The sequence below is a fragment of the Crinia signifera genome, chromosome 6 (assembly GCF_055691185.1).
Source record: "Crinia signifera chromosome 6, ASM5569118v1, whole genome shotgun sequence".
NCBI classification, from domain to species: Eukaryota; Metazoa; Chordata; class Amphibia; order Anura; family Myobatrachidae; genus Crinia; species Crinia signifera.
Window position 1 is genome coordinate 185,972,125 of NC_139222.1, and position 13,170 is coordinate 185,985,294.

Below are 13,170 nucleotides of genomic sequence, written 5' to 3' on the forward strand. Positions count from 1 at the left end.
GTCCATCGTGGGGATCATGTACCTTAACTTAAAGGTACACGATCCCCACGATTGTGGCCGTGCTAGGAAACAAGTACCAAAAATAGTGTGCATAGTATATCCAGTGTTAAATTGTGGGTCTGCATTGAGGGGCGGGGCTTAAATGACGCGGTCGCTGCATTTTGCACCATTTAAGCCCCACCCCCTGTACGCGGTCCATGAATCACTACGTTTTCCGGCATGGGGCGGGGCCAAGTGATGTCAGCCTTGCCCCCGCCCCCCTGACGTGTTGCCTCTCCGGGCTTCTCCCAAAGAGGTGAAATCTAAAGTAGGCAAGTATGGTTAACCTGTTCAACACAGATGAAGGTAATCATACATTAAGAAGAAAGTCTAGTAGCAGAGCATTGTGTCCCTCCTGGAGAGGGTCATGTTGGGAGGTATGTATATGGTCATCTCATGGCCTGCACTCATCTGAGTTTGCACCCCTGGACTATCCTTTACATTTTTAATAATGACTCTATCAGATGCATGTGGGATGGTTCTGCCATAAAGAAGGTCTGCAAAGTGCACGCATTATTTTTAAACTATGTCATGGTTGCCTACCTGACCCTCTCCATGAGGGAGAAAATGCTCTGTTCCTGGACTTCCCTGGTAATGTATGATTGCCATCACCTGTGGTGAGCTAGGTAATTGATAAGAAAGGTGTTTCACCACAGGTGATGGCAATCATACATTACCAGGGAAGTCCAGGAACAGAGCATTTTCTCCCTGAATGAGAAGGTCAGGTAGGCAACCATGATCTATGTGTTAAGTATGATGTTCTTTTAAATTATATTTTGTCCCACATGTGCTAGATCCAGGGCCGGATTAACAATGGGCCAGGCCCACTCTCCATATAGGCCCAATTTGTAGATGAGGACCAGGGCTTTCCAACGAGCCCAGCCCCATGTCGCTAGCCCCCCGGTAACCGGAGATACCGCCAAGCAAACCTGGAACATTTTCCCCATAGGATAACATGGGACCCGCTAATTCCGACGCCCACTCAGTTCTGACGGCTTCAGTTCCCCTCTCAAAGAAGCTCAAGGTTGTTCTCATTCGAACCCATATCGCTGTGCCTTCAATCTGTTACCAGGCTGGTTCATATGGGTTAATTGGTTCCAGAGATAATGCAGGTAAACCAATTTTTTTATTTCTGAAATGTAATTTTATGGCTGTCCATGTTCTTTGAGGGCAGATTTCTCTGGAACCAAATGGCTCAGTTTCAAAATCATTCGAAGCTAACTCAAAAGTTCTTCAATATGAGACTGGTCTCATGTAAATAGGACAGTTGGTTCTGAAGATATAGCCGGTTAAAGGGGGGGGGGGGGGGGGCAGAAGTGGGTAGTTTTCTCTCCCCTTCACACCAGAAAATGCAGGGACTAGGCTGGTATAAAAGGGGCCAACCTGGGAATGTTCCTGCACGATCCTGGGACCGTATTCCTGGTAAATCCCTGCATTTTCTGGGGTGAAAGGGGTATTATTTCAAATAGCCGGGCAGCCCCCTGTTCTGAATACAGCCGGGCAGCCCCCCGCTCTCTGCCCGGCTGTCAATGGCTGTCACTTCTGCCCGAAGGCGGCTGTCCCCAGTTACTGCGAACATGTATTCCCCCATGGCAATGAGCATGTAATCCCACATGGCGACAAGCATGGAACCCCTGGCAATGAGCATGGAACCCCTAGCAATGATCATGTAGGTAAGCAGCACTTATGTACTGTAGCATAATTTTTAATAGGTTATGGTGTTTGGCATAATACATATTGGGCATTATGGTTTGTGGCTTAACATGTAATGGGCATTATGGTGTAACATTTTTAATGAGCGTCTTTGGCGCGCAATGTCCCTGTTTGTGAAGCAAATTGTGAATTTTGTCTCAATCCGTTTGGTATAGTATGTATTTTACCTCAGTTCATGTGGCAAAATGTGAATTGTGCCTTAATCTGTGTGGCATTATGTGAATTTTGACTCAATCCTTGTGCCATAGTGTGAATTTTGGCTTATTACATGTGGCATAATGTGTAAGAGGCAAGTACAGTATAAGGGGGTTAATATTGTGTTGCATGATTTGGAAAAGGGGTATATGGTGTGGTAAACTTAGGTGACCACATAAAAGGTGCTGAAATGTTGTCTACCAAGCTTCGGCTTTCAGTATTTTTTTTATGACTGGAATGCTGCCTCACCCTGCAAGTATCTTAGGACATCGGCATCCTGCGGGTGCACCCTTTGGAGGGCAGCCGGCAATATATACTGTGTATATATATATATATATATATATATATATATATATATTCCAATCTGACCGGCACTCAGGTCTTAGAGACAGTAAGCCAGGGAATCCTTGCTCCGGTGCCCTCAGACAAGAGGGAATAAATCCTCTGAATATGTGCAGGGTAGAAATAAGCGGCACTCGAATACTGACGTGCTGCTGAAGAAGTGGAAGTTTTATTCCATGTGCCCAAATGAAAACGTTTCGGAGCTTGGGGGCCCCGTTGTCAGTTCAGGGAAGCACTGCTTCCCTGAACTGATGACGGGGCCCCCGAGCTCTGAAACGTTTTCATTTGGGCACATGGAATAAAACTTCCACTTCTTCACCAGCACGTCAGTCTCCGAGTGCCGCTTATTTCTACCCTGCATATATATATATATATATATATATATATATAATGACTATATATATATATATATATATATATATATATATATATATGTATGTATATATATATATAATTAGTTGAAAGTATTTCCACAAATAGAGCCACACTCATGAGCAGACCACCCAACCAGAACACTGTTCACCTCCCCCCCCCCGCCCCCCATTATTAGGTGCTGGCCACAACCACTGGCGCATAATAGGCCCTTGAAAATTCTCAGCTCCAGGCCCATTTAGACCTTAATCTGGCACTGGCTAGATCTTAGGGGTAAATTTACTAAAGCTTCTAAAAATGAAAAGAGGTGATGTTGCCCATAGCAGCCAATCAGAAACTGTCATTTTATATGACACGATAGAGAAATGATAGACATAATCTGATTGGTTGCTATGGGAAATCTCACCTTTTTTTCATACGCTTTAGTAAATATATCCCCTAGCTGGATCAGAATTCTCATGGATGGATAAAAAACGCCTGCTGTAAGCTCTAGTCTTCATTTCCTCTCTGTTGGGCTCCAGATTGTTTGTCCAATGAGCATTTTCTGATATTCGGCTGATTCTAAAATTTCTCTAAGTCAGTTCCAGCATCAGCTGGAAAGAAACATTGGGAGAGGCTACGTGCCCCTAGGGAATAATGGTGCTTAAATTACCATGAGACAGGCCTGATTTCACTCTGCGGAAGGGGGATTTAAATAGCTCTTCTGATGGGAGGTATGTCAGATTGAAGGGATGTCTGCAATACAGCCCACTCAGCACATTACATCACTGCATTAATTAGTATATGGAGCTGACCTTGTCTGCAGCTCACTTGTGAATGTGTTTACAAACACCGTGCACGCCACTGATTCTCTGATGCTAAATTGAATGCAGAGACGGCTAAATGCTTATACCCTGCAGTGAGTCATACCAGCATCTGAGGGTACATGGCGATAGACAGAATCACAATTTCCTGCTGCGGTAAACAGTATCATGAGGGTGAGAATACCAGGGATAGTGTGGAAATGACAAGGATATATCAGGCGCTACAGATTAAGGAACACCTAAATCCAGTTATTCCCCTTTCTTGTAATAAGTCTAATTATTAATATGTTTATTCTTTTTATGTTAATACCATCCTGGAAACTGAAAGTATATTTAATGAATGATATTTTAGCCTGATGGTATTTGCTGTCTTTTAAATGAAAATGATTTCTCATTTTAAACTAACTGAAACCAGCAGCGTTGTCTGGGTTAAGGGGGTTATTCAGCCCTTATTGCAAAGCTGCTTTTTTTCTTCAGTACACACCAGAGGTCATTCTGCTTTGCAGGTCATCTAAACGCCGCCCACCCCCCCTCGCACACCAGTTTCCACGCACGCATGCGAATAGATGTTTAGCATAATCATCCTTTTGCAGCTTGCGTGCGGGGGTGAAATCATGTGGTCGCCGACCATTGAATGATATTGCAAGTGCTCACTGATCTAAGTCAGCCTCTGCTGACGCCCCGCATCGCCCCCTCCCCCCTCACCTGTGTCCGGGCAGCACAGAGCTGTGCTTCCCGGACCTGTGACCTCCTCCCTGCACTGATCCTCTTCCGGGTGCAGGGAGGAGGAGAGCCCGGCGCAGCAGCAGCAGCGCCGGGTGTGTGAGGGAGGGCGGAGACGCCGGGCCCTGCTGGGACCCGGCGACTCTCACCGCAAAGTAAAGCTCTTAACGCAAGAGAGGTGCAGGAGGTGGGCAGCTGGCATAAGCGGATGTCAGCTGCCCACCTCCTGCACCCACGTCATGGGCGCATTAACATGGGAACGCTCAGCGGTTTCATTGGGATGCCCATGAAATACTGGGCTCTCCCATGGATGCAGCCCGTTGCCGCCACCCCCACCCCCTACCCTCACTGCTCCGTCTGAATGGGTCGGTGAATAATTAATTCACCATGCCCGCTCACACTAAGCAATTGTATATGCGCAGTTGTCCAACATCACTCCCCCGCGTAAACCACTGAGCGATATGACGAACGACCTAGGTAGACTCTAGCAATATGCAGCTCTTTGTGAATGATATTGTTGAAATTATCGCCCAGTTCTTTTGTTTCTGTGCAGGGTAAATACTGGCTGCTTTACTTTTACACTGCAATTTGGATTTCAGTTTGAACATGGATTTGGGTTATGGTTTCTGCGCTAAAAGAGAGCAGCTCTTATGAGGTTAGGTTGGAAAAAATGGTTAATAAAGAGCGCTTGGTATTATGAAGAATATGTGCAGAATAAGATGGTAAAAATTATATGTAATCGGGAAGGGGGAGAGGTGAGGAGCTTGAGTGGTACCTGTGGAATAAATAAGTTAATAATTTTAATGTTTACACCCTTTTGGGGAATATTTGGGCGATTGTTAAAAGTTGGTGTGACCAGCTTACTGTCCCTATAATTACCCTGACTCTCCTTCAATGTAGTATACTTCCTTTTAGTGCGGGGTGGAGGCAGCGTCCATTGTAGGGGCAGCCGCTTGTTGTTTCCTGTGGCTGAGGTGCTGGGCGTCTGCTCCCGCTGGGAACCGGAAGTTGCCGGAAGTGATGCCGCGGCCACTGGATGGGTGTCGAGTCAGCGTGCTGGTGTTCTGGCTTTTGTCCAACGCCTTTCATGTGACTAGCACACTTTTTACTAGCCGGCAGAGAGGCGCTCCATCTGTCTGAGACGCAGGAGCGTCTCAGTAAGTATTGCGGCAGGGTACTGCAACCCTGCCGACAGGGTTAGGGGTTTGGTAGCGTGTGCGTCTCCTGCACAATAAAGGAGGCATTTGCCAGTGCTCCATGTTACATACTGGCAAATACCTCCATTTGAAACCCCCACTATCAATGCCAGCCCAAAGCTTGGCGAGTGGACGCGTTACGCATCCTCCCAAATTTTTCATACCCCCACTATCCACGTCAGCGTGGAGTTGATTTTATAAAGTGTGTCGAGCGCAGTGAACCACCGAGCCCGAAGCATGGCGAGCGGACGTGGATTACTTTATATGTATTCCGCGTTCCCGCGCAGGGCTCGCTGCGCTCACCACGCTTTGGGCTTGGTGGCTCGCTGTGCTCGCCAAACTTTATAAAGTCAACTCCACGCCAACGTGGATAGTGGGTGTATGAAAAGGTCGGGAGGATGCGTAACACGTCAGCTCACCACGCTTCGGGCTGGCATGGATAGTGGGGGTGTTTCAGGAACACATTCACACCCGTCATGTCAGCCAGGTTATAATGGTCAGTGGTTCCCACACAATGTAATAAGCGCTGACTGACTACGCTAACTGCGTAACGCTGACTTACTACTCTAACTACGTAAGCTCTGGCTAGTCGCGAACGGGCGGGAACACTACGTTGGTCGCGGGAACACTACGCCTATTCTGACAGGGACGCTATGCTAACTGCATAACGGGCGCCGTGATAATACACAAGTACCCAGTCTTTTTCTACTTTCAATTCTAACGCAGCGGGGCTGCGCATTGGAATTGAATCGGGATCAGACATGGCTTAACACAGAGCAATTTGAACTAAGTAGCTATCGATTTTGACTACTGTATATAGACAAAATCGGAAGCCAAAATTGCACCTTGTGTACATACAATTACTTTCAGAGGGCCAGAAGTACAAAGCTTCAAAAGTGATAACATGGAGTGATGTAGGCGTGTCCAGAATAATGAGCAAAACTGGGCGTACACATGGGCGTTGATTACAAGTGCTGGGGTTTGGCTTTGCATGTGTGCAAGAGCGCTTGTACGCCTCAACCTTAAAAACATTTGCAAGGAAAAAGCAGTTTCTCTGCCCATCCTTTTCCCGGCTCAACATTCCCAACCCCAATCAACATTCACTAAATGGCTTAATCAATCTCACCTGCACACCATCTACACCCATACATCCCTCAATTTGTTAGGCAAGTAACTCACAACAACAACTCAATGCATACCCACGGCAAACACATTTGTGTAGGGATGTGCGTGCACTATCAGTCCACTCCCCTTTTGTTGTACTTGCGAACTAATGATTTTGCAACCACAATAGGCGTGATTATGCCGGATGCGTGCGTGTGTATTATTCTTGTAAGAATGCTTGCGAATGTGCATGCGAGCGACTGAATCTGAATGAGGGCCAATGTCATGAAATGACATGGCAGTCCTGTGCCATTTTTATTAGGAATACCATGTTCCTTTTTTCTTAGGTTTATAAAGGTTCATGCTTAACAGTACTGATAAAAAGGCTTTAATTAAATGTCTTTCAGTATAAGTAAAATCCAAGAGCTGGAAGAACTGGGCAGCGCATAAGTACCAGTAAGCAGAACATGTACCAGTAGGGTTAGGCAGCTCATATGTGCCAGCTGGTGGCATATGGAACTTATGACTCCCAAGTTGTAGAATATAGGGGCAATTCAGGTATCATCTGCAGCTATATCCTCATACCCCATAGAGGTGAGCAGCAAAAGATGCAGTATGGCTGTACCATAGTTATCAGTCATATGCACATTTGTATACAAGTCTCAGTCTTTGTGATTTAACAGAAGCCATGTGGTGCCAGCGCCTGCTGGTATTTGTTATTCAACAACAGCTGGAGAGCCAGAGCTTGCTTTAAATGTGGGGTAAAGCACCATCAATTTTACATATACAACCTTGCTTTGTGCAGGGGCATCATTTTTCTGTGTACATGTCAAAAGCAGATTTCCATTACACCCTCACAAACACACCATTCATAACCTTGCATCCGTGCTCCCACTTTCCACAATACAATATCTTATTACCTCCCACGATCATTCCTCACCTTCCTTGCCTCTGTTTGTCTGTCAGCATATTACCTGCAGCTCTCCACTTCACCTCTTACATCCCCCCCATTTACTGCATCAGTAGCTCTATTTCTAATGTAAAATTCATCAGTCTTTGTTTCCTCTCTCCCTCGTCACTCTCATCCCAGCAGGCAGCTTACTCTGCCTTTCCCTTTCTCTCTCCTGCTTGTGTCTCTCCATTTTTCTTAACCCTCCCCTCAAGGATCTCCTTGGATACCATACAGGCGGCTGATACAGCTTCCATGATGGGTTTCCGTGGAGACAAGAAGAAGGATGCTCTAACACTAAGTCATACTTAATAGGCCCCAATGATGGAAACTCTGTAATACTTTTAGTAAGGGTTACAGGACTTCCCTAGTGTTTCTGAATATTATAGCTTTTCACATGGCGATCACATAACATATTTCAGTATAAATATGGCTACACTATGGGGTAGATTCTGTTAGCTGTGAAGATTTTGAATGTGCGAATCATCGTGGCATTGGACACCCTTTACGGTGGCTTGGATTCACAGAAAAGTGCTCGCTGCCCAAAGCTTGGGAAAAGTGTGAAATCGTCCACCTTGCACCCTTTGACAACTAATAGGATCAACCCAACCCCTATGGGGTTTTCAGTAGATACTCTCGCCTGCCAATACTTCTTTTCTATTCGATTTTCACCACACGGGATCACGTATTGGGATCGAATCTGCATCGAATGCTAATAAAAGCATTCGATTTCAATTTGATTTCTATTCAATCTTGCTTCATTAAGCAAAATCAAATAGAATAATAATGCATATCTCACAGTGTGTACCCTCTATTCTCACAGTGTGTACCCTCTATAAGTGATAGCAATGTTTATTGGGTTGAGTGCAGGATAGGTATTTCTATAGCATCAAATTAGAATAAGTTGTTCATGGGTACTATAGAAAGCATTAAAATTAAAAATAGATTTTTTCCCACATTTGCTTTCACACAGTCGTCATATGAGAAACCAAATGATTAGATTAGATAAGAAAAGATGTGGTTTAAACCTCTAGGATGAAAGCTGGCATGGTTGCTATTACACTATTTTTAGTAGTCTATGACAGTGTAGGGGGTTGAGTGCTGTTAGTTATTTCTATAAAGGAGTGGTTTGCTAGGCCAAAACATCTTAGCTCCCAAGTTGGACGCCAATTAACCTACCAGTATAAAACCGGAGTACCCATAGGAAACCCAGGCAAGCACAGGGAGAATATACAAACTCAGTACAGTTTGGGCCATGATGGGAATCAAACCGGTGACCTCAGCTCTGTGAGGCAGTAATGCTAACCATTACACCATCCGTACTGCCCTATATATTAAACCTTCAAGATAAAGTGGAGGTAACCCATAGCAACCAATCAGCTTCGTTATTTAGCACAGTATATAATATGATGGGCAACTTCTCTGCTTTATCTCTCTTGAAGGCCCTGAAATCAGAGCATTCAGTATACATCGGAGAATACAATGGCCAGTATTCAATGCTCTTGATTTTTTTCGGTGAACTGGGCTGTTTTTCAGCGAAACTGTGAATTTTTTCTCTGAAAATGATATACGCTGTATTCAGTGTTCACCGAAAGTGAACAGTGAATGCCGGCCAGTTCTCCGTTTCATACTCGCTGCAGTTCCCTGGTGTATTTCAATGGGGTTTTGGCTCTAATTCGCAGAGAGTGTATTCAATGCTAGAATGGAGAACTGCTTTCACCGTGATTTTCGCCGAGTTTCATCATTTTGCATTCTACATCTTTTTTATGTGAACTGGAATGTGTTCTTTTATATTTTGGTGTCAAAAAATCAGTTATTTAATTATTTGAAGGGTCTTGCTATTTATTTATTTTTTTTAATTTGCAGCACATGAATATATTTACATTTTTTTTTTACACATGACGTCAGCAGGGGGCCGGGACCCACTTATTTAATATTCACTGCACTGGGTCCCGCTCATTACATATGCACAAGCGGGACCAGCGCAGTGCTCCCTGCAACTTCCTGCCTGCCCTGCCTGCCCTGTCTCCTCAGGGCCACAGCTTCTGCTGCCTGTCTCCCCACCAGACCTCCTTCTCCCCCCTGCTGCTGTGTGCAGCGTGCGTCGCCATCTCCCTGCCTTCCACTGTCCTCCTGGCTCTAGGCGGCATTCGCCGGGGGGGGGGGGGTGTTACAAATTCGCCGTCAGGACAAGTTGAATAGGGGGAGAGGGAGGGCTGGGCTGGCGGCGGACAGGGAGGACAGAGAATCACGGCGAGTGCACGGTGAATCCAAAACAGGATTCGCTGCCGCTCACCATGCAGTTGAATACCAACCAATGAATAGACTTTTGTGGGCACTATTAATTTATAAGTATATTTGAGTGCAACAATTAATTTTAATTTGATTGTGACAGTTTTTATTGTTAAATGGTATACAAAATGCATTTATTTTTTTAAGATGTTGGCGCCATTTGTAGAGTTATTAAACATTAAATGTTGCCCCATCATACTGTAAATCATTTTAGCATCAACTAACATTTGCTGAATATTACCCCTTTAGTATAATTGATAAATAATATTGCTCTCCTATGTCAATGAAACATTCTGTGAAAATGTTGCTGTTGTTGCAGGAAGTCAGGATAGCCTGATTTACTGCCTTTATGCTACAGTATATTGCAGTGGTTCTCAAACTCGGTCCTCAGGACCCCACACAGTTCACGTTTTCCAGGTTATCCAACAGGTGAAATCATTAAAATAGCCACAGGCAGAGCTAATTATTTCAATTGATTCTGTGATGACAAACATGAATGTGCGGGGGACCGATTAAATTAGAATAACAATGGTTGTTATCATGCACATAATTAACTATATCACTTAGTTTGTTTAGAGATTCAATCTCACAAACATGTACAGGTATCATATATCAAATTAAACAAAACAGTCTCATTTTGCGAATTAGTGACTGGTTATGTTGGGACTAATACACATTTATAACAGAAAAGAGCAAACAAGATGGCAGACTCTAGACCCTTATGCGACCTGGCATGTCAAGATGGGCTGTTCGACATGAGTGTAGCAAAGATGTATGAGGACACATCTGTATTGTGGTTTGAAAATGCCATCAAATTCAAATCCACCTTTAACAACATTTCCCCAAGGTGTGAAAGGAAAGGTGGGTGAGATACATATAAGCAGGGCAAGGTATATTGTGGTGCTAAATTCACCATCACTTGTTCTCATCCAGCTTTAGGATAGGAAAGCTCCTTACTCTCTCTCTCTCTCTCTCTCTCTCTCTCTCTCTCTCTCTCTCTCTCTCTCTCTCTCTCTCTCTCAAGCTTAGAAATGTTAACACTGATTCCATAGTTCCCCCAAAAATTTTTTAATCATGGTACCCAGATTTTTATTTACGGCACCCCTAGGCCAAAGGTTGCTTAAAGAGTAAAACAGGAAAACAATATTTAAATGGAGTAAATTGTTTTCTGTCATGCTTAGATGCAGTTATGTGGTGAGGGACAGATTTCTCATCTGTTTGTCTACATATTTCTTTAAAAAAATATTATTAGTGAAAAATCTTTATGTATATCAATTGCAATACTTGTATAGATAACAGCATCAATGAAGTTATCTTGATCCAAAAGTAATTGTAAATGTACAATCACTTACATGTTTGTGACAATATTCTCCGCTGTGCGTTACAATATTGTTCTATTACAATTTAAAGGCCACCAGAAATCTTTTCCATCAGGTCAAGATATCGGAAGTTTTATGATTCGACTCTATAACACCAATTAATTACATGTTCTTGAGTAGTTGAGCAGGTCTAAGGCAGGAAGACCAGGAAGACCGGGAAGCCAACTGTAAGAGCTCATGTCACAATATCTATTGGGGGATCCCCCTAAATTTCCCTAATACTACAATAATGTGTTTGTTTCAGAGAACCATGAATTTTACAACTAATATCCTGGCTCAAAGTTGTATTGCAGCTCTCCCAAGTTCCGAAAAATTGGCTATACATTATTACTTCTGTTGGCTTCAGTACAATCCATGTTGAAAACATGGTAACATTTATTTTAAAAATTTAATGGCAGCGTGGGAAGTAGTGTTCCTTCTAGAAATGCAAGCGTGCAGGGTGCCGGTGCACAGGGCAGCGCAAGCGGGGCGGACCAGGCCCGTCGTCGTCACAGTTGTGGGCGTTCCCGGGCCACCGACATCACAAAAGGGGCGTGCCCGGGCCGCAACGTCATGAAACAGGGCGGGCCCGGCTGCTGCCGTCACTAAAGGGGGCGGGCCCGGCCCCGTCGAAGTTGCCGTGCTGCCGGGGAAGCACCGGGAATCGCAGTCTAAGGCAGCGCTGCGCTTCCCCATGCACACGGTCGGGGAAGGCACCTGGCTGTTTTAGCGGGGCACTGCTAGCGGGGCAGGGCACATTTTGCCCTTTAAAAATCGGGCAGAGCGCAGCACCCTGCTAAAACAGCCTAGCGGAACACTAGGAAGTGTTGCATCATTCCATGTCTGTAGTATAGCTTTGTCTGCCACAATGCTTATAATTAGCAAGAGTCTCCTAAAGCTTTTTTCCACTCAGACCATCAATATTCCAAAAAATTGCCCATTTATCAGTGAATGGAATATAATTCATCAAATGTTCCAGGGTATATTTTCTGACCTGCAACCAAAATGTTCTTATAAGGGGACATCTCCAAAACGAATGAGATAGGTACGCCACAGGGAAGTGAGTCAAGGACAAGAGGCCGATGAGGTTATTACCACCAAGAACTGGAAATGTGGTGAAAAGTATGCTTCATGAAATATGTCCAAAACACCTCCTGGCTTCGAATTGCTGGCAGCAAGTTTCTAGACCGCTTTTAACATCATTTCACATGTTAGTGAGGGAATGAGCTGCGCCCATTTAGCCACACCCGAACGTACCTCCTCATGTTTTATAATTTGCCTCTCTGGATGTCTCCAGTATTGCATTTGGGAAGTTGATTACCTATATAGTCAATGGCAGATTTTGCCAATCTCCCTGGATATTGATGGCCCCATTGTGCAACATGTATCTATGGATCCAAATATAATGAAAGATTTAGACAAATTTATTGTATACCCCAAAATCTCACCATACGCCGTGAGTTTATTCACAATTTAAAGTAACAAAGTTAAAAAAGTCATCCACAATTGTGGATATTTTATCTTTATACCTTTTTAAACTTGGGCCATGATTGTAGAATACGAAATAAAAGGTCTATGTAGAGATTAAACAGGGTACACCCTTGACAGGGATAGGGAGCACCCATGACTGGGGCCCTTATTCTGATCGGTGCGGATATTCCCGCATTCTTACGGAGCGGTCCGTACGCCACGGTGTTTTGCCGCGTGCGGCCATCGTCCGTAGAAACGCCCACGTGTCCTCCGCATTCGGACGGACTCACTCTTTAAGAACAGGGCGTGTTTACGGACGACATACAAACCATGCGTGTGCGGGAGAAACACTCAGATTCTGCACGGTATTACAGAGTATTACAGAGTATGCTCGGGAATACCGCATCCGAACGGGAGCCAAGCGGTGCTACCGCACGTAAGCGGAGTATTTACGCCAAACAACCCACTATTATGTATCTTCTGCAATACATCACATGACCCACTTATTCAATTACCTATCCTCATAAAAAACTTCTTATTTGGAATTGGAATCAATTAGATGCCAATATATCCTTACAAGCATGCCTAACACATGCATTGCACACATTAACCCT

The 13,170-nt window shown here is 44.4% G+C and overlaps 1 protein-coding gene across 4 annotated transcripts in view; it reads left to right on the forward strand.

Annotated features, from left to right (window-relative positions):
• Positions 1-13,170, forward strand: part of ARHGAP44 (Rho GTPase activating protein 44) — a 185,187-nt gene that overhangs the window by 35,416 nt on the left and 136,601 nt on the right. The window lies entirely within an intron of this gene.